Raw genomic sequence first — 23,061 nt, 5'->3', positions numbered from 1 at the left:
GTTGGCTGAGGGTTTGGATTTAGACAGTTAAGTATCAAAACCCGTTGCCTCAGAGGGTTTGAATCTGGAAATCCCCTTTCAGTGGAGTGCTCTTTGAGAGACCATGCTGCAGGTGTATGTAAAGGGAGTCCGGAGAAAGGAAAAAACAAACGAACAAACAAAAAACCAACTCCTTGCAAGATCTGTGCACAGAGCTATGAAAAGCTGTTCTTTATTCATCCCATGGTACTCAGGTGTGTGCTGCCTCCTATGGGTCTGCCCACCATGGGTCAAATCTGCTGCTTTCCTGAGTGATGGGTCATCTTCAGTTTAAGTCAGTGAGTTTTTGTAAAAGAATCCAACCTGATATTTCTAATAGAGAGAGGTGGCCCAGCTGCTTGGAAATAGCAGTTGAACAAAGAAGGGTAGCTCTGTGTTACTGCCTATAGCATCTCATGTTTCTAGATCCATCAGTGTTCTGTCAAGCCTCTCTCCATCTCTTACCTGTTTGTGCTTCTCATTTTCCCATATATTTTAGGGCGCTTGCTTAGTAGAAGTACAGTGAGTTCCATCATCTTACATTTTTAAAAGTATATTTTAAAGTTACATTTTTAAAAGTATATTTTAAAGTTACATTTTTAAAAGTATATCGAAGACTCCAAAACCAGTTCTACCTACACAACCAATCGATTTTAGACAAAGGTACACAAGGAAATTCAGTGGAGAAAGAAGTCTTTTCAAAAAATGGTGCTGGAACAATTGGATATCTATGTGCAAAAAATGAACCTAGACCCATACACATCTTACATGTGAATTAACTTAAAATATTTCTTAGGCCTAAAGATAAAACCTAAAATTATGAAACTTATAGAAGAAAATGTTTGTGATCTTGGATTAGGTAAATATTTCTTAGATATGACATTAAAACATAGTCATAAAAGAAAAAAATGATAAATTCGACTTCATCAAAATTAAAAACTGCTCTGTGAAAGATACTATTAAGAGATTGAAAATCTGGGGGCTGAGAGAAATCTTTGCAAAACTCATACCTGACAAAGGCCACATACTCACAATATGTGAAGAATTTTCAAAACGTGATAACAGGAAAACAGCCCATTTGAAAACATGGGCAGAGGTTTTATGCAGACACTTCACCAGGGAAGATACATGGATGGCAAAAAGTACATGGAAAAATGTTCATTATCATTAGTTATTAGGGAAATGCAAATTAAAACTACATTGTGATACTACATACTACTAAAAGGGCTTAAAAAATTAAATATGACAAAACTCAGTGCTGGGGAGGATGCAGAGCAGTTGGACCTTTCATATATAGTTGGTGAAAATGCACAATGGTGCTGCCTCTTTTGGAAAACAGTTTTGTCAGTTTCTCATATAGTTAAAAACATGCTTACTCTATGGCCCAGCAATCCCACTCCAAAACACTTACCTAGAAAAATTAAAACTTATGTTCACCCACAAATTTTTTGTTTGCCTCCACCGCTGCTGCTGGGTCCAAAGTCCCGAACCCCCAGGGCACCCAATGCCGACCGCACCCGCCAAACAGACATGCGGCGGCCTCTGCCCCCCAACCACAAAACTTTATGTCATCTTTATAGTGGTTTTATTAATATTTGACAAAGTATGGAAACAACTCAATATCTTTAAACTGATGAATGGATAAACTGTGTGGTGCACCAGTACAATGGAAAACTACTCAGCAATAAAAGTCAATGAACTCTTGATACGTGTATGTATGAATGTACATCATATGTTAATGAATCTCACAGGCATTAAGCTAAATGAAAGAAGCCAGACTCAAAAGACTGCACACTGAGTGATTCCATGTATACTACATTCTGGAAAAGGCAAGACTATAGGGACAGGAAGCATCAGTTGTTGCCATTGGCTGGGGACTGGGGAAGGGTAGAGAAGGGAGTGATTAAAAGGGACACAAGGAAATTGTTTGGGATGGTAGAACTGTATTTTGATTGTCGTGATACTTATACAACAGTGTTTTTTCAAGCTCATAGAACCTTACGCTAAAATTACCAAATTTTACAACGTGTAATTTCTAACTCAATAAGCAAAGTGTATCATATAATTTGTTGAATCAACATTAGTGTTAATCATCATGATAAGAAAGACTTGAGTCTGTTATACTTTGGTTTTACCAGGTCATTAGTAGATATGGATTCTGTTCATTGAATACCTTATTTCTGGGCTAACAATATGTGTGTTAGGGGTGGGTCCCTTGAGGCATTGAGGGTGGGAGGAGAACATAAAATAGCAGTCAGTTACTCTTGTTTCCTATTTTGTGGCTGTTAGCATTTGCCTTATATATTGAGGTGCTCCTATGTTGGGTGCATAAATGTTTACAACTGTTATATCTTCTTCTTGGATCGATCCCTTGATCATTATGTAGTGTCCTTCTTTGTCTCTTTATAGTCTTTATATAGTCTTTATTTTATATAAATAAAAATATATAAATATATTTTTATATAAACAAAAAAATATATATATTTATATATTTTTATATAAATATATATATAAATATATATATAAATATATATATATTTTATATATAATAGTCTTTATTTTAAAGTCTGTTTTGTCTGATATGAAAATTGCTACTCCAGCTTTCTTTTGATTTCCATTTGCATGGAATATCTTTTTCCATCCCCTCACTTTTAGTCTGTATGTGTCCCTAGGTCTGAAGTGGGTCTCTTGTAGACAGCATATAGATGGGTCTTGTTTTTGTATCCAGTCAGCCAGTCTATATCTTTTGGTGGGAGCATTTAATCCTATATGGCTACATTTTAAATGTACAAAGTTTAGGCAGCCGTTTTAACTCTCAGAAGCTAAAATCCATACGTGTGTGTGTGTGTGTGTGTGTGTGTGTGTGTGTGTGTGTGTGTGTGTGTGTGTGTGTGCAGAATCCTGATTTCCTCTCCAACATAATCTCCTATTTCTCCCACTTGTCTTCTAGCAATTCTAAAAACTCAAAAAGCCCTTAATGGGCCTTGCATTGCACGCGTTGATATCGTTTTCCTTACTTGAGATCTGCCTGGAATGCCTTTGCCCCACTTCTCTGCTCTGTTGAGCTCTCCTGATGTTTCAAGCTTGAAGTCAGGCTTTCCGTCCTCAACTTCCTGCCCCCTCAAGGCAGAGCTTCACCCCCTTGTTTCAGTCTATTGCCCTTGCTCCATTCTTTTACTTACAGTGCTTTCGTGTGACTGAGTCCATGCTTATCTTTTCGAGTAAACAGTATATTAGTGGACAAAGCCCCTTGTTTTATAGAATTTTATGTGTGTGCTCCCAGCACAGTACATAATATAGAACCAGTTCTCAATGTATTTTCCCTGAGGGAACTAATGAACAGAAGTGTACTTTCTTGGAAAAATATAAAATATTTGCCAATTGTATTACACATTTGTATCTTTTTAATGTTTGCTTCCAAATTGAATTATAAATATATAAACTCAGACTCATATTCTTTCACATGCATTCAAGGAGTGCAGGATGTAATTTCCTTAAAATGTATTCTTTAATTTTAAATAGTATCTAATCTTCACATGAAACAAAAAAGCAAAACAGAAAGACGAAATAGCCACTTCTCAATAGGCTTGGACTATGGTTGTCTTTCCATTGTTGGAACATTAACTTTGCTTTAGTTTTGGATAATAAGGATAGGACAGTGCTGCTCAGAAGTGGCTCTATTTTTGTAATGTTAGAACTTGATCATCATACTTTCAGACTGTATAAGCAATCGACTGACATCTTTATTCATTTGTGTGTAATAAAGCCTGGAGAAAGCAAGAGATATGGTTATTTACCACCCCATGCGAAACATAGAGTTTATTAATCATGGCCATATCATTATATTATGCTTAGGAACAAAAAGGCGTTCAACACCTAGTTCTGATCTGTGGCCAAGGCTCATGAGTGTACAAAGAGGTTGACAGCCTTAACTGGTGGTCATTACTAATTTAATAAGCAGTCTTCAAAGCTCTTGCAGATACAGAGGAATCTGAAGTTACATGTGTAATGTGCAACGTGCGCAAAATACTTAATTCCATTCACTTTGAAACCTGGAGGACAGTTATTAAAATTGTATGGTGCAAATTAAAATTTAAGATTAAAATACAAGATCAAAAGAATCAGTTTTTTTTCCTCAGCGCTATTAAGGATCAGCTTTCTGAGTAGAGAGACTCGATGTTCAATGTCATGTCCTTTCCCTCTGGAGAGCTAGATTAAAGCTAATCATAAGTGACTAGAGAAACACATCTTTCTGTATTTTTTTCAAGTGGGAACACTTTATTACTTTTTAATATATAATGTAATTGTAGTCACAGGGTGAAAAATACAAGTCAAATAAAAGTAAGGACAATTTTAGAGAAAGAAGAGTGATGTGAGAAAATATAAAATTTGCCTCAGTGGCATTCTAAGAACTCTGAAAAGTGCATCATTTCATTACATAACAAACACCTACAACATGAATAAATGCAGACTCACATGCAAATTCACCTCCACTCTCACCTACTGATGATTTTAAAAATACACTAATAGTTATTTTCTGTGAGCCTTTATTAATGGTCAGATACATTAAGGATGAGTTATGAGGAGTGATTGGAGCAATCAACAGCATATCCCTTAGCGTGTGGTTGTGAGATTACAGCCCTAGACTTGACAGCATCTCCCATTATAATGGGGTGTTAGACCTGACCCAGGACATAATGCCTCTTGTAAGTGAAAAAACTTCTGTCTCTACGGAGTTGTCTCTTTGGCCCCTATAGGAAGGAGACATGTACATTTTTATATCCCTTTTCTCACATGGGAAAATTCTAGGAATAGCATAAATAATCTCAAAGGACATGAAGCTCCTAAAATTAGCCATGTTTAAAATTTAGTGCTAGTCAATAACATTTATTTCATTGACAAAAACAGGCAGTCATAATAACTAAAGAAACTCTTCTCCTTTAATTGTAAATTCTTTTCTGAATATTCGAATATTATACTAAAGTTTTGAGAACAAACAGCACATGATAAACACACTGCTCTGGGTGACTTTCCTTAAACATAAACTATGCCAGACCATAACTTAGGTAGGACCTAAGTTCTTACTTTCACCATCATTCCTTTATTTGTTTTTAATTTTTTTTCACTTAATTTGGTAAACAACTTTTTTTTAAATTAATAATTAATTTATTTTTGGCTGCGTTGGGTCCTCTTTGCTGTGTGCAGGCTTTCACCAGTTGTGGCCAGCAGGGGCTACTCTTTGTTGCAGTGCGCGGACTTCTCATTGCGGTGGCTTCTCTTGTTGCAGAGCACGGGATCTAGGCACGCAGGCTTCAGTAGTTGTGGCTCGCGGCTCTAGAGCACAGTCTCAGTAGTTGTCCCACACATGCTTAGTTGCTCCGCGGCATGTGGGATCTTCCTGGACCAGAGCTCGAACCTGTGTTCCCTGCATTGGCAGGTGGATTCTTAACCACTGCGCCATGGAAGTCCCCTTTATTTGTTAAACAGCAAATTTTGAGTGCCTAGTGTTTATTGGCACTGTACTAGGCTATAACCTTATAAAACTAGGTGACTATATAATTTATTGTCTAAACCAGGAGACTGTTGAGGGTGGAGATTGGTCTATTAATATACTTGCTGAGAAAATCGGCATAAACCAGGTGTATCACAGGTAAACAAGGATGTATGATCTCCGTACGAATATGGGTATTGTTATTCAGAGTTGAGCCTGAAGTATTGCATGACCCTGAAGCACTTTATGTCATTAAAAACATTATATTTAGTGTGGGATATAGTTTATCACATGGGAAGGGAGTTGACAGAGTGGTAGATAGTTTGGCTCTGGAATCTTGTTTCAGATCCCAGCGTGTATAGATGTTTAGTTGTGGAAACGTGAAGTTTTCAATGTCATCAAGCCTCAGGATCAACATTTGTATTCTGGAGGTAATAAGGGTATATGTACAGTAGTATGTTATTATAAGAGGAAACTGAGAAATCCATGAAGGGTGCCTGGCACAAAGACTGCCACACAGGCAGATGTTCAGTAGATGGTAGCTGTTAATGTAGTATAAATCACGTCAACAAATTGAACTGAAAATTAACAAGCTATTCTTACTGTAATTACCTAATCAGGCCTAGTGTGTGGAAAGTAGTAGACGCTTAATAAATTCTTGTTGAGTGAAAGAATGAATAAAATTAAGAAATAAAAGTTAAACAGAAGTATTCCATAATATGAAGTATTCTAGATAAATAGAAGTTTACTGGATTTGTTTTTCTCATTTTAAGGTCTCAGAGCTGGTTTAAATACATGAACCCCAGGAAAAGAAGATGATATAATGTTAAACTGCTCTAATTCAGTGGGCCTGGGCCCTGGTTTCACATTGAAATCACCTGGGGTGTTTTAAATACTGACACCCGGGCCCCAGTCTCAGTGACTGTGATTTAATTGTTTTAGGGTAGGACCCAAGCATTGGACTTGTTCCCCAAAGTATCTCCAGGTTATTTTAATATACAGCTAGGGTTAAGGGCCACTGATCTAAGTTCTGTGCTGAGTAGGCAAAGCATTTCATTGTGTATTGGGTGCCATATTTTAGGAGAGAATGGAGCTGGTACAAAGGAAAGGGATTGAGATTGCAGAAGGCTGAGAAAGTATGTCCATAGTTCCTTTCATAGTTTGTTAAAAGAATTCAATAGGAAGTTTAGGGCAATAAGAAACCTTGGTCACATACTCAAAGTAATGTAAGATTGAGGTAGGCAGGTAAGTGGTACATTATTTCATTGTAGGAATTTTGTCATGTGGGCCCAGTGTTGCCAGATCTGCAGATTTTATACGAGAAGAAGAAAGCAAGGTTTTTATGTGTTCACACTCCCCTGACTTTTAAATGGGAGATTTTTTCTTTTAACCACCTGGTGTTCCAAAGTATACCTGTAGATCTCATCTGGCTATTGTGTTGTCTGTTGCTTTATGCCAAGAGTCAGCACACTATAGCCTACTGGGGCAAATCCAGCCTACCAGCAGATTTTGTATGGCCTGATAGATAGGTTTATTAATGGTTGAAAATATCAAAAGAAGATTAATATTTCATGATGTGAAAATGATATGAAATTTAAATTTTAGTGTGGGATACAGCCAAGCTTACTCATTTACATATTATCTATGACTGGTTTCATGCTATAAGAGCAGAGTTGATTAGTTACATTTTCTCATAATGTTCAGTGTATACAAATTGCAGTGATGCTGTTATAACTTGCCAGCATTTCAAAATGCATATTATTATGGACTGTCTTATTTTTTTACTTTTTATTGTGGGTGCATTCTCATTATATCAAAATGAGAAAAGTAGACTTTGTGCAGTAGGCTGAATATTTCAAAAGTGTCCGTATTCTAATTTCCAGAACCTATATGTTACCTGTGATCACTGTGTTTGAACCTGTCATCAGACAGATTATCCTGGATTATCTGGGTGTGTCCAGTGTAATCACAGGGGTCCTTACAGGAGGAATATAGGAAAGTCAGAGAGGGAGGGTGATGTGATGACAGAAGAAGCGATTGGAGTGATGCAAGCTACAGCCAACAAGTTCCAGCAGTCTCTGGAAGCTGGAAGAAGCAAGGAATGGATTCTCCCCAAACCTTCCAACTGGTCCTGCTGATATTTTGACTTCAGTCCCATAAGACTTATTTCAGACTTCTGATTCTCAGAACTATAAGAGAATAAATTTGTGTTGTTTTAAACCACTAAGTTTGTGGTGATTTGTTACAGCAGCTACAGAGGAAACTAACGTGGAATATCATACTTTTAAAGCACAATGGAGTGCGAATTATTGAATTAGATGCCCCAAATTGAGTTTATTATGCAATGGCAATATAGAGGTGCTAAAAGACTACAATATATGATGGTATTACCAGGATAAGCACGCATCACAATGTTCTCAATGCACAGGAAAGCAATGATCAGGAAAATTAGAAAATTTTACAAGACAGGATCTTATTTCAGTGGAAATTCTTCACAGCAATGAAAACTAAACATGAAGCTGCAAACAAAGTAAACTTTCACATGGCTCATTTGTTAACTAAGCAGGAAAAGTCACTTACTGATAGTTAATTAAATCATGTTTGATTGAAACAACAATAAAATGCATTTAGAGAAAATAAACTTGTTTAAGACTATTAGCTTTTTGGTGAGAACAGTTGCTGAAAGAGTTGAGGACATTTGGAACAACATCAGTAGTCAATTATAAAACAAGGCAAACAATTTTGAATGGATTTCTTTGGTTATTGGTGAATTGATTACCAATTGATTACCATACTGCTCAGTTGTTTGAGAAATCAATACCACGTTTCAAGAGACTGAAGAATTAGTCTGTGTGGAACATTTACAGGTGAGAATTTTTTCAAGGACTTTAAGAAAACACTAATTCAATACTACCTGAAGTGGAATCTGCTAAGATGTATTATACATGATGGTGGAAAAAATATGTGTGGAACAGGAATAGGTTTAGTTGGACGAATTTACAAAGCTTGTGAAAATATGAAGTGTTTAAATGCCCATGGTTATTTGGCATGTTATTCACTGGCAGGTACTTTGCGGAAAATATTCAAATTTATCATGTGTTATTGAATTGGTAGTGTCAATGTAAACTTCACTCACTCTCCTGGACTTAGTCATCATCAGTTTTATGATTTTTTTGTCAAAAATAGAAACTAAGTATCATGACTTGCCCTACCACTCAGCATTCTGATGCTTTAACAGGGATAAAGTTTCACTGCAATTGTTTGAGCTCAGGACTGAGATGGAAAGTTTTCTGAACAAGAAGACTGTGTGTTATGGAACACTGCACATTAGGAAATTAATTTGCTTTTGCTGAAGACTTGATAATGTTGTATAATAAATTAAAACTAAAATTTTAAAGCAAAACAGCACTTATATATGAAATATATACTGCAGTAAAAATATTTTCACAACAGCTAACATTGCTTGTATCACAAGCTTCTTTGCACACTTACTGTACTATTAAGAGTTAAAACAAGAAGTAAGATCTTTAATCCCACACGCATTTACAGCAAATGTATTTTCTAAGCTCAAACTACAAATCTAGCAGTATTTTTCAGATCTCAATGCAAGTCGAAAGGGAATTTCCATATTTCAAAATCCATTTAATTGCACAACTGAGGAGCTTCCACTTAACCTTCCATTGGAAGTGATTAATCTACATTGTAATGACATACTGAAAGACAAATACCAAGAGAAGAATCTAATAGAATTTATAAGTGTCTTCTAAGTGATGAATATCCACAATTAAAATTATATGCTCACGAATTAGTATCAGTGCTTGACAGTACCCATCTGTGTGAAACAGCATTTTTAAAGATGAAATTGGTAAAATCTCATTACAGATCAGCATTAACAGATGAACATTTGCAAATGATTTTTATTGTAGGGAATACTAACTCTGAACATCACTTAAGTGTAATGTTATCCCTCCTTCAAAAGAAGAGAATTTGGGCTTCCCTGGTGGCGCAGTGGTTGAGAGTCTGCCTGCCAATGCAGGGGACACGGGTTCATGCCCCGGTCTGGGAAGATCCCACATGCCGCGGAGTGGCTGGGCCCGTGAGCCATGGCCGCTGAGCCTGCGCGTCCGGAGACTGTGCTCCACAACGGGAGAGGCCACAACAGTGAGAGGCCCGAGTACCGAAAAAAAAAAAAAAAAAAAAGAAAGAAAAAAGAAGAGAATTCCATTTGCAGACCTCTATTACAAAAAATATACTCAATTGTTTTTGGATTTTGTTTAAAAAAATTTGGAAATTTGTTTTTTTCTTTTGTTGTATTACTGCCTACACAATGTTCTTAATTTTGCCTCTTATTCACAAGGCCTAAAATATCTACTGTTTGGTTTTTACAGAAAATTTTGCCAACACTTGCTCTAATTGATTTTTTTTTTTAACACCTGAATCAAACTGCATATGTACTTCCTGATTCATGTAGACTGGAGATTATGTGCGTGGATAGGGGGCTGGAGGAGAGGGAGGGAGGGAAGGGAGGGAACTTCCCAGATAAATTTAGGATGATTTTGGAAGCAGAAAATCTGTGCAGGCAAATAAAAATGGATACGAACCCAACCATATTTGAGGTTCATCTGCTCTCTAGCTGTCCTCAGAGTAGTTATTCCCCTTCCAGACAAGCCCTGACTCAAGTCCTAACCAGCCTCCAGTAATCAGGAATGGGTGAATCAGGGCAGTAGAGAGAAGATGCATTTGAAACTTCAGACCAGGAGAAGTTAGTATATCACTAGTCTAAAAAAATATCAGGGTATATGAAGCAGACATAAAGCTCTCTACTCATACCACTTGCTCATTACAACCACTGAGCACAACAGCAATGGCTTCCAATTCCCTGAGGATTCTCTCTAGCAACCATAGCCTGCTCTTCCCAGGGCCCTCGCAGGCTGGAAAGGCAAGAGAATTAATGATCCCTGGGCAACTCTCAGCCAGTGATCCTATCAGTGGGATGACTCAGAGACACGGACTCCCATTTTCATCTACGTGGAGACAAAGATTAGTGAATTGAGAGGACAGTCCCTACATTGTAGGTTGCCTTATATCCTCTGTCTCATGTCCTTGTTCCACTACCAGTGCCTACTAGGATCACCTCCCAAATAAGACATTTGTCCTTGAACCCTTGTCTTAGGGTCTGTGACTGTTTACATGTTCACATGGAATCCAGACTTTTAATTTTGCAAAATATCTCTATTCTAAAGGAAATTAAGAAAATCTCATTTACAAAGGCATCAAAAATAATAAAATGCTTAGGAATAAACTTAAACAAGGAGGTGAGAGATGTGTACACTTAAAATTATAAAACATTGCTGAAAGATATTAAAGGCAGCACAGATAAATGAAAAGACATCTCATGTTCATGGATTGGAAGACTTAATATAGCTGAAAATGTCCATACTACCTAGCACTATTTACAAATTCAATGCAGTCCCTATTAAAATCCCAATACCATTCTTTGAAGACATGGGAAAAAGTATCCTAAAATTCTTATAGAATCTCAGTGGACCTTGAATAACCAAAACAATCTTGGGAAAGAAGAACGAAGATGGAAGCATCGCACTTCCTGATTTGAAAATATATTACAAAGCCACAGTAATCAAAACAGTCTGATACTGGCATAAAGACAGACATAAAGACCAATGGAATAAAATAGAGAGTACAGAAATAAACCCTCATGTATATGGCCGAATGATCTTCAACAAAGGTTCCAAGACCAAACAATGGGGAGAGGACAGTCTCTTCAACAAATGGTGTTGTGAAAACTGGATATCCACGAATGTAAGAATGAAATTGCTCCCTTAGCTTACAAAAATTAACTCAAAATCGATTAAAGCCTAAATATAAGATCTAAAATGATTAAACTACTAGAAGAAAAGCTTTCTGAACTTGAATTTGACAGTGATTTATTGGACATAACACCAAAAGCACAGGCACAAATAGACAAATGAGACTACATCAAACTTAAAAACTTTTGCACATCAAAGGAAACCAGAGTGAAAAGCAACCTATAGAATGGGAGAAAGTATTTGTAAATCATATGTCTTAAAAAGGGGTAATATCCAGAATTTACCAAGAACTTCTAGCTCAACAACAACAACAACAAAAAACTTGATTTTAAAATGGGCGAAGATCTCGAATATCCATTTCTCCATAGAAGATATACAAATGACCAACCAGCATATGAAAAGATGCTCAATATTACTAATCATTAGAGAAATGCAGATCAAAACCACGAGATATCACCTCATACCCATTTGGATGGCTATGATAAACAATCACAACAGCAGCACTAGGCAGTGCAGGTGAGGATGTAGAGAAGTTGGAGCCTTTGTGCATTGTTGATGAGAATGTAAACTTGTGCAGCCGCTGTGAAAAACAGAAGGAAGGTTCCTAAAACATTAAAAATATAATTACCATATGATCTAAGCATCCCACTTCTGGGTATATATCCAAAAGAACTGAAAGCAGGATCTTGAAGAGATATTTGCTCACCCATGTTCATTGTTGTGTTATTCACATTAGCTAAGAAGTGGAAGCCACCAAAATGTTCAACAACAGATGAATGGATAAAACATGTGATATATACATACAATGGAATATTTTTCAGCCTTAGAAAAGAAGGAAATCATGTCACATGGTACAACACGGATGAACCTTAAAGACATTGTGCTAAGTGAAATAATCCAGTCACAAAGAGATAAATACTACATGATTCCACTTATACGAGGTATCTAAAGTAGTCAGAGTCACAGCAACAGAGAGCAGAATTGTGGTTGCCAGGGCCTGGGGAGAGGGGAAATAGAAAGTTGTTGTTTGATGGGTCTAGAGTTTTATTTTTGCAAGATGAAAAAGTTCTGCAGTCTGTTGCACAACAATGTGAATATACTTAACCCTACTGAATTGTACACTTAAAAATGGCGAGTGTGGTAAATTTTATGTTATGTGTTATTTATCACAATTAAAAATGTGGGTACACTGAGTGGAAAATAAGGAAACAGAATGAGAAGGAGAAAGAATTAATCAGCTGATTGGAAGGAATGGCATGTCCTCATTTTCCCTATTACAAACTCCTGCCTTGTGACCTACCTGAATCTGGTGGAGACATGACAGGTGTCTTTTAGGGACAGTTACCACTGGTGGTTCCTGCACCTTTCCCAGAGGGTATAGTACTTCCGGGGCTCATCTTGGACCCTTACTCAGGGTCCAAAGTGGCCAAAGGCACCAAATGTTTTCTCACCTTCTTTCACCTACACGGGGACAAAGGCATTGAATGGCTGAGTGTAGAGGCTGTTGGCAAAGATATTTGCAAAGGGATGGAAACCACAAATAAAAGAAACGAAGGTTTTGTGAGAGGCCTCCCCAGAACTGTGTGGTGAAAGCCCTTGGAGCCTGCTGGTTTACTGCTGGTGATCTTCATGCGTAGAAGAGTGGACAAGGTAGGGGTGATGTGGCTCATCCCAGTGCCTTCGCCCTGCTCTACCTGCTGAATCAGGCGCCTAGAAAGAAATTGTTAGTTCTAACAGCTGAAGTTTTTCGTATTTCTCGTCTATTATACCGCCCCCTCTCCCTCCACATCATGGTCTAGTTTAAGTAACTGAGAGGCTTGTCTCCTGTCTCTGAGACCCTGCCTTGCTCTCTATCACAGCCATATGTGGAGAATAAGGGTATAAACAGAGCAGGATTTAGGGGAGTATTCAACTCCCTTCTCATTCAAACCCATTCTGTGGGGAAGACCAGCCACATGAAGAGACCCATGAAGGCAGAGTAAGGAATGGCTGTGTGTCAGGCTGCAGCTGGATCATGGATAAATTCACTGGTGGTGGAGAGGCAGTCTGGGCAAAGGGCACCTCAGAGGAAAAGCACTGAGACAGGAATTAAGGCAGCACTTTCTGGAACAACCAGGAGGTAAGCAATGCTGAACTGGGTTAGGACTAGAAAGAGAGGAAACTAGGACTTGAAATCAGACCAGTTTGATTCTAAAGTCTATACTTCTAACTTTAAGAATGTTAATATTTTGCCGTACTTAGCTCTCTGCATATTTATCTATCTATGCTAAATAATTTGCAAGTAAATTGCCAAATATCAAACCACTTCTGCCTAAATATTGTAGGGTACATATTGCAAAAATAAATAATTATCGTACCCCCTAAGAAAGCTAGCAACAAGTTTTTAATATCATCTAAATGCAGTCCACATTCAAACTTCCTTTTTAGTTTCATTTAATCTCAAACAGTCCCTAATCTTTCTTTTTCTGTTTCTTTTCAGTGATATCAACTTGTGAAAAGGCCTGGCCAATTGTCATGCAGAAAGTCTCTATTCTGTACTGATCTCTCTATTTTCCCATGGCGTGAAATTCTCTATGCACTGGCTTTCTTACCAACTAGAAGGTAAGTCTCTGATATGATGTGATTTGATTCTGGATGCAATTTTTGGCAAGAATACTTCATAGGTGATGTTATGTACTCTTTCTGCACTCATCAGTAGGGGACTTAGGGTATCTCATTGTCAGTGATGCTAGCCTTGATCATTTAGTTAAAGTGGTGAACATCATATTTCATCTTTGTTAGGGCTCACTTTAGTTTTATTTTTTTTAATTAACAGATAATCTGTAGGATGATACTTAGGCAAGATGAGAATATTCTACTTGCCAGCAACATCTTACTTTATGGGCTAGATGATCCTTGTCTGAATCAATTGTTGTATTGGAGCTGCAAAATTCTGATTTTATATTTCTATCATTACTTTTATACTTGCTAGCTTATATTCTTCTATGCTTCATGCCTCTTGAAGTCACAAAACCAAAGCTTAAGTTCTCTTGGTTCAGCAAATGCCTTCAAGGTAAAAAAGTGAACTTCAGTGTTCTGCTTAACTTTCTGGACTCCCGCCTTTGTTTACTTTTGGGCCTGAATATTCTATAGTTTCTTGTAAAATCGTCAATAGACTTAAGATATTTTTATATTTCATCTAGAATGTTTAGGGTGAATATAAATGTATTATTTTTATCTATGATTCTTTCTGTCTTCATTAGATTGAGCAAATTTTCTTTTTACTTTTACTTTTTCCTCCTCTATTTGGAATTTCTACATTCTATGTTTTAAAAATTTAACATGCATATTTGACATAAAATCTAAAACTATTTACATTTCTTTTTACTTCTGAAGAAATTAAAGGCACGTACTTTTACATGTTGCTTTCTGATATTTTAATTTTACCTTATTTTCCCTTCCCGTTGGAAATTACCTCTATTATTATCTTTTGTAGTGTTAGGGACTGAGTTGTGTGCCCCCAGATTAATATGTTGAAGCCCTAACTCCCAATGTAAATGTATTTGGAGATATGGCCTTTAAGGAGATAATTAAGGTTAAATGAGATCATAATGGTGGGGCCCCAATCTAATAGGACTAGTGTCCTTATAAGAAGAGAAAGAGACACCAGGAGTGTGCATGCACTGAGAAAAGACCATGTGAGGACACAGAGGGAAGATGACCTTCTGGAAACCATGGAGAGATCTCAAAAGAAACCAGCCCTGCTGGTACCTTTATCTTGGACTTCCAGCCTCCTGAGCTGTGAGAGAATACATTTCTGTTGTCTAAGCCACCCACTCTGTGGTATTTTGTTATGGTAGCCAGAGCTGACTAATACAGATAGTCAAGGCTTCTTTAGATTTAGCAATCCACATACCACTTTCTCTTCTTACCACTCCTTCCTGCTACTCCTTCTGAATTTAACTTCCTCTTCCATGAAGTATATCATTTAGTAGTTCTTATAGCAGACCCTTTCTCTCTCTCTCTCTCTCTCTCTCTCTCTCTCTCTCTCATTCTTTACTGAAAATTTTTACTTTTTTCCTTATTCTAGAATAAGAGTTTAGCTGAGTAGTAATTATCGATAATTTCTTTTAATACTTTAATTTTATCCCAAATATTCTGGACTCTATCCATTGTTGCTACTGAAAAAAATTATTAAAGATGTAATTGTATTTTTTTTAAGTTATTCTGTTTTTCTTTTTTTTTTTGGCCACTTTCAAGACTTGTTCTTTGTCTTTATATTCAGTATGTCCAGGTGTAGATTTTATTTTACTTTTCTTCTATTTCATTCTGTTTGTTCCTTGAGGCTAAGGGTTCTTGCATTTAGTCAGTTACAGGAAATTCTCAGTTGTAATATTCAATATATCACCTTTCTCCATTCTTTGTATTCTTTTTGTGTACTCCTACTAAGAATATATTAGACCTTCTCATTCTATTGTTGGTGTCTGTTAACTTTTCTTCCAGGTGTTCTATTTATGTGTGCTCACTGCCTAGTTAATTTCTTTACATACACAGTTTACTAAATCTCTTTTCAGTGATTTATTTTTTATTTCTAGAAATCTAAATTGTTTCTTTTTCATTTTTGCCAGGTTTTTAAAATTTATTTCTTTTTATTTGTGCCTTCAGTTTTCTTTTTACATGAATATTATATTTCAAAATACTTAACTCTGATAGCTTTATTATTGTAAGTTCTGTGTGTTTGTTGGGTTTACTGACATTTTTCATGGTCTGTTACATGTTCCTTGCATATTCTGCATCTTTGTGCTTTGTGGGCTTATTGTTAGAAGACCTTGATCTCTGATAATTAATCTTTTAAGAAGGTTTTCATTTGCTTCTGCCAAATACCTTTAGTGATTATTATTGCCCCTTTGATGTTAATTTTTCAGCTTGGTAGGGTCCAGATCAAGCAAGTAGTTTAAATCTGAACCTCTGGCCTATGACTTCCCAAGGGAGACTCTTTTACCAATCAGAATCCAAGCTTAAATTTCCTTTTCACTTCTTTGAACCACTTCCTTGAACTGTAGTTACTCATTTAATAGCATTTTACTGCTTTAAAAATCACTCAACTGTCTTGCCTTCATCTGAGAATCTATGTAATAACATCTTTTCCTGTTTTGTATTCTCAGGACATTTAAATCCTAAGTTCCTTGATTATGAGAGCAATAACCCTTCATACAGCTTCTATGCAGTCAGCTCACATGCCAGTCCCTCTGCTTTCCAGTTTTCTTTTAGTTTTTGTCCCTTGGGGAGATCCAAATACATGCACGAAACACATGCACATAGGTATGCTTTTATAACTGCTTGTTATATTCCATCCAGAATTTCTTTGTATTTGGCAACAGAAGGTTTTCAGTCAGTAATACTGTAGAAATGGGAGTCCGTGGTGGTTATTATACAAATCCCAAATTGAATGGGCTCCCTTGCCAAAAGAAAGTTCTCATTCAAAAGAACTATATGCAAAAGGCTAAGGATCACTTTGTTAGAAATGTATGCAGGGTTGAGCAAGATAATTTCAACACTGAGATACTTTGACAGAAATCTTACTTTACAGTTCATGTGAAGAAGACATTCAGTCACTGGTGTGCTCTAAAGCAGACAAAATAAACATAAGCAAACAACCCCCCACCCCAAAGCTCTATTTATAGTGCTTGCTAATTTCCATGGTGTAAATATTCTCACAAATGGCTGATTTCAAACTAGCAATGGATTGCCAGTTAACTCACAACATTCCTGAAAATTTAATGACTGGTCCATGGAAACCAATATGAACCAGTTCAAGCACATGACTGCATTTAATTCATATTCCTGGATAATTTTTGTGGTAGATGTGGCATTTTCACTTTTTTCTTGATTCTAGTTCTCTGTGTCCTAGTTTGTTGCTTTCGTGGTAAAGGAAAAAGAAATGTTAAATTAAAATTTCAGACTATGCATCAGAACAGGGATCAGCAAACTTTTTCTGTACAGTGCCTAGTATAAATACTTTAGGATTTGCTGGCTACATACAGTTGTCTTTTGCATATTCCTCTTCTTTTACTTTCTTCTTCTTCTTCTTCTTCTTTTTTTTTTAAACTCTTTAAAAATATGAAGACCATTGCACAGCAGGCCCTTAGCTGGACTATAGTTTGCTGACCTTTTTCTCTGCTCTAGAAGCTTGGGATTATTGCTGCCTTAAAACAAACTTGTGCTGAAATTTCTGATAGATGATAGGAGAATCATACTCTCTGTTTCTTAGCTTCTTGAACCATTTCAACAATTATCAAACCACGACGTTTTCTCTGGTATCATTGAGCTGGGACGGTCTATTTTGATTCTGTTTCTTTGAAACTGTATTTACTGTAAATGACAGCGTATGTTACTAGGGGGAAAAGGTTTAATTTCTAGAATTTTCCATTAAAGTTATCTTTGAGATATTTGTTCTTTCCATTTTAACACTTTTTAAAGGCTTCCCAAGTAAACCAAAACATTAGAGTTTATGGATTATTTTGTCCTTATCCAAATGCTTGAGGCTATTAATTTTTCTTTGTATAAAAATATTTTTATATCCTTCCAAACAGGACTTAAGCTTACTTTCAGTGGTCAGTAAGGCTTGAAACTCCATGGCTTAACTGCTTTATATTATTTTAAGGACTGTAGAAATTGATGGATTATCATCAGGAAAATGAAAACAGTTTTCAGAACTACTTTGCTTAGAGAATTGAGCTTTTCAAGGCATACCCCCTCCTCAAACACCAAGTATTAATTATGTGGTTTAAGCTCCTGTTATTTCAGCAAAGAGCTTAAAAGACTGACTGACCAGCATGAAAAAGCAATAGAGCATTAATTGAACAGATTTGAAATAATTGAGTTCCACATTTGTTAAGAACATAATAAAGGATGTTATCAAAGCTTCACACGTGGATATACCTTTCTGAAAACTGCTTATGAAAATAATAGACTTTGATGCTAAGAATGAAAAAATATATGCTTTAAAAATTCATTAGGAAACTTCCTTTAAAAATGAATTATAGAAACTTCTGCCTTATTATAGAAATACCTTCTGACAGACTACAGTTATCAGTTTCCATATTTGTGTACAGTTGAAGCATAATTGATGAAGATACAGGGCATACTGTAGATTGAATACAGAAAATTCCATTTCTTAATAGAAGTCAAAACCAGAAATGAGATCAAATGAGATCAAGTGAGAGAAAGAGATGGCAATTGGGAGAAGGAAAATGAAAAAAATGTTTTCCTTTTATCTGTAAAGTGAGTCTAGGCAGTAGAATGGAGATGGTTGTCAGGATAGGCAACAAGAAATCAGAGTTGAAGGCGCATTATAGATACTCTTTGTAAACTGATCACTGTGCTAGCTTATTTTAACTCAGAAATGTAGTCATCACAACTTTTCAGTTGAGAACTGTTTGGCGTAAAATGTTACTTAAATAGTTAAGAAATTTACCTCTATTTTTAAAGTTAGCAAAAGCTTTAAAATACAAATCAATATTCATAGTTCCAAGAATTATGCCGAACTTGGTAATCTCTTAATAGCTCATCGAAGGTTTTGCTGCTCTCTTGGTGAGTACTGAGAAATAAGCATCTGTTTTTAAAGAGTGATGATGATAATTCACATGATGTGTATATTCTGAAACAAAAAAGCAGTTTCCACGGTTCATCAATGATTACCTTATTGAAGGTTGTCTCTAGGTTATCACACGTGAATGACTAAATTCTATGGTATATTACTTCTCTTTGTGATAAAAGAACAAGCTAGTTTACGTTTTAAATAATATGGCAGGTAAGGAAGATATTCATCCATTCGCTGAGCGGATGTTTAATGATTACCTCTTCGTTCTAAGCAATAGAAATAAAGCAGTGAATAAAACAAAGTCCATGCTTTTATGGAACTTATAATCAAATGTATTGGGTAGAAGGTAGGAAGGAGGAGACAGTAAACAATGAACACTTACACAATATATCAGTTGGCAATATGTTCTAGAAAGGAAAATAAAGAAGAGTAAAGCAACCAGAGACAGAATATGGTTGTGATTTTATACAGATGGTTAGAGACATCCTATCTGATATAATATTTCAGCAAAACTGTGAAAGGCTGTGTAATAGTTAATTTTATGTGTCAACTTGACTGGGCCACAGGGTGCCTAGACATTTGGTCAAACAGTATTCCAGGTGTTTCTGTGAGGGTGTTTTGGATGAGATTAAGAGTTGAATTGGTAAACTGAGTAAAGCAGATTTCCCTCCCTAAAGTGGGTGGGCCACTTTTTATCAGTTGAAGGCCTGAGTAGAACAAAAGGACTGACTCTCCCATGAATAAGAAGGAATTCCTCCTGCCTGATGGCCTTTGAGCTGGGACATGGGTTTTTCCTGCCTTTGGACTCACACTGAAACATTGGCTCTTCCTGGGTCTTGAATTGGAAATTATATACACAGCTTATTTGGTTCTGTTTCTCTGAAGAACTCTGACTAACACAGACTGTGAGCAAATGAGGCATTGGGATGTGGAAGAGAGCTTCAGGCAGGGGGAAAAGAGGGTGCTAAGGCCCTGAGTGAGTGGGAAAGCAGAAAAGATGTGAGGTTGTGGAAGTAGCTGAGGCAAAGCTACATAGAGCCCATAGGTCATAGTAAAGGACTTTGCTTTAATTTTTATAAAGGTAGGTATTTTGAGTGTTTCAAGTAGAGAGATAATTCACATGGATCCCTCTGGCTCTTATTTTCTGAAATGGGGAAGACTAGGGACAGTAGATACGAGCTATTACGAATGAAGTTAAATGTTTGGTTCTGCAAATGTTAATTCTGAGATTTCTTTTGGACACCTAGTCACCATTATATATCCAGCTGATGGAAATATTTCTGAGTGTAGGGGAGGTTGAGGCTGGAGAGGTATAAAGATGGTATTTAAAAATGTGGAACTTGATGATGATGATATATAGAGTTTACTGTGGGACAGGAACAGTTTCAATTCTCAGAACAACCTTGTAAGGTAGGTATTATTAATATTTCCATTCTATGGATGAGGACGCTGAGGCAAAGGAGGTTATGTATCTTCTCTATAACATACTTACACTTAGTAAGTTATGGAGTTGGGATGCAGACTCAGGCAGACTGACTTCTAGAATCATGCTATGATGCCTCCCACGTGAGGTTCTTTAGGAACTGTGTATACTTAGAGAAGAGCTCCAAGGATTGTCCTAGGATAATACAGTAAACAAAGGTCAGGAAAATGAGGAAGAACCTACAGGGGAAATCAAGAAGGGGCACCAGTGAGGTCTAACGAGAACTCAGAAAATGTCACCTAGGAAGCCAAGGAAGGAGCATATTTCAAGTGAGTGAATCATCAAGTCACCTGCCCCTGCTGGGGCACGTATGGTGAAGACTGAGAAAGGGTCACTTGGTTTTCCAACGTGGATTCTCTTGTTCAGGCTGATTGGAGATGTTTCAAAAGAAAATGGACCCTGTCTTGGTTTCCAAATACCATTCTCCACTAAAACAAATGAATCAGGGTTCCTTGGAGAAATATCTGGGACTGGGGCAAGGAAAGTACAAGATGAACCCGGAATATGATGTGGCAGAAAGTGAGGATGTAGTCGATGACTGATGTTTCCAAAGGACATAGGAGCAAGTTTGAAGAGACCTCCAATAGCCAATACGGGACAATTTGAGCACCAAAATAATGATAGCAAAGGATTTTAACCTATTGAATATGAACCCATGAATTCAAATTGGTGTAATTAGTTAACTAAACAAATTAAAGAGAAATCTCTTTCTCACAGTTTGTCTTCTCCAAACAACTAATAAATGTAGAAAGACTAATAGAATTAGAATTATCATTTGGCAATTGTAATAATGATAATTGGTTCAAGCAAAAATTATTAATGGATATAAAAACCAGTGGATGAAAGTTTAAGGAGTAACAGAATATTTACATAGTCTCAACTTATCTTCTTGTAAGACTTATCAGTTACAAAGGGTAAACTACTAACTTTGCAGTAGAGAATCCTGGCTGACACCACTTTATCCAATTAGCCCCAATCATGGAACTAATCAGTAGGGTGTACTTCCTGATACAATGCTCTAAGAAGAACTTTACATCACCTTATCATCTCTGAGGTGCTCCTGCCAAAAGTCCATAATATGAATCTAATAATGAGGAACCATCACACAAATCCGAATTAGAGATAATTCTCTGTATAACTGGACTATACTTTTTAAAGATGTCAAGTCTTGAAACATAGACTCAACAAACGTTTAGATTAAAGGAGACTAAAGTGATAACGCAACGGAATGCAATGCATAGCCTTGGATATTCTTTTGCTATAAAAATTATGACTAGGACCATTGGCAAAATCTGAGTAAGGTCTGTAGCTTAGAGAATAGCCTTGTGTTTTGTTTTTTAATAATTTGATATGCCTTAAAACATATGTGATATGCTTTGAAATAACATGCTTGACACTGGTTAAATGTCTAGGCAGATATTCTTCATGCTTGCTAAGCGTTAAATATTAATTATTGTAAACTTACTATAATATCTGTTGGTAATATATCTGTTCATATCATCATCAAGCTTATTGAATATCTGCTTTTTAGATTGAACACTGCCCTTAGCCTCAAGGATACAAAAGATATATGGTGGGGTCATTACTCTCAAGGGTTTTAACACTTTATTTAGGAAGAAAGGATGCACATATGGATATTTAAATATCAATGCAAAATAGCATATAGAAAGTGCTGAATGAATGTTGCATGCATACCATACTATAAGAATTTAGATAAAGTAGTTAGACCAAGGAATGAGAGAATGAATTGGACAAGGAAATCGAACTCTGCTTAGTGTGTGGAATTAGCTAAATTGCTTTTCTTTTCTAAGCCCGCACTGTCCATCTGTGGCATTGAATAATAATAATACATGCTTCATAGTTTAGCTGTTACCCTTCCTCACCCACCATGGTGCCCTCTATGAGGGCAAGGCCCGTGTCAGCCCTGGTCAGTATTGTATTGCCACTTTATCCAATTGAAAACTTATATGTGGACTGCATGAATGAAATTTATGAGAATTAGAAATGATTTTTAAAATTTGATGTCTTAATACTGAGGAAGAGAATTGTTATATAATGAGGATATTCCAACTGTAGCATCTGGTAGATAATAAGAATAATAATTCTGTTTACTAAGAAGCTGCTGTCATTACCATCACCAAACTCTGACACTATCTCTGAGAGTCTTGAAGTAAAGGTGATGCTTCTAAGTGTAGAAGAGAGGAGCCAACAGGCAGAAAGAATCTTGTAAACAGAGTTCCTCAGGGAGTGGAGACTGTATTTATTTATTTGTTATTGGAGTATAGTTGATTTACAATGTTGTGTTAGTTTCAGGTATACAGCAACGTGATTCAGTTATGCATATATATCTATTCTTTTTAAGATTCTTTTCCCTTATAGGTTATTACAAAATACTGAATATAGCCTCCTGTGCTATACAGTAGATCCTTGCTCATTTTCTGTTTTATACATAGCAGTGTGTATATTGTTAATCCCAACCTTCCAATTTATTCCACCTCCCCTTACTCCACAGGTAACCACGAATATGTTTTCTATGTCTGTGGGTCTATTTCTGTTTTGTATATAAATTCATTTATATCATTCTTTTTTTTTTAAGGTTACACATGTAAGCAATATCACGTGATATTTGTCTTTCTCTTTCTGACCACTTCACTTAGTG

General features: G+C 36.4%; 1 long non-coding RNA gene across 1 annotated transcript in view; it reads left to right on the top strand.

The window, feature by feature from the left end:
* Window positions 1–13,815: 13,815 nt before the first annotated feature.
* Window positions 13,816–23,061, top strand: part of LOC132421966 (uncharacterized) — a 320,837-nt gene continuing 311,591 nt past the window's right edge. The window contains exon 1 of the long non-coding RNA XR_009518796.1: window positions 13,816–13,938. This is a non-coding gene — a long non-coding RNA (uncharacterized lncRNA). The remainder of the gene's footprint in view (window positions 13,939–23,061) is intronic.

This window comes from Delphinus delphis, chromosome 3 (genome assembly GCF_949987515.2).
Source record: "Delphinus delphis chromosome 3, mDelDel1.2, whole genome shotgun sequence".
In the NCBI taxonomy this organism is placed as follows: Eukaryota; Metazoa; Chordata; class Mammalia; order Artiodactyla; family Delphinidae; genus Delphinus; species Delphinus delphis.
This window is presented reverse-complemented; position numbering and strand designations above follow the sequence as displayed.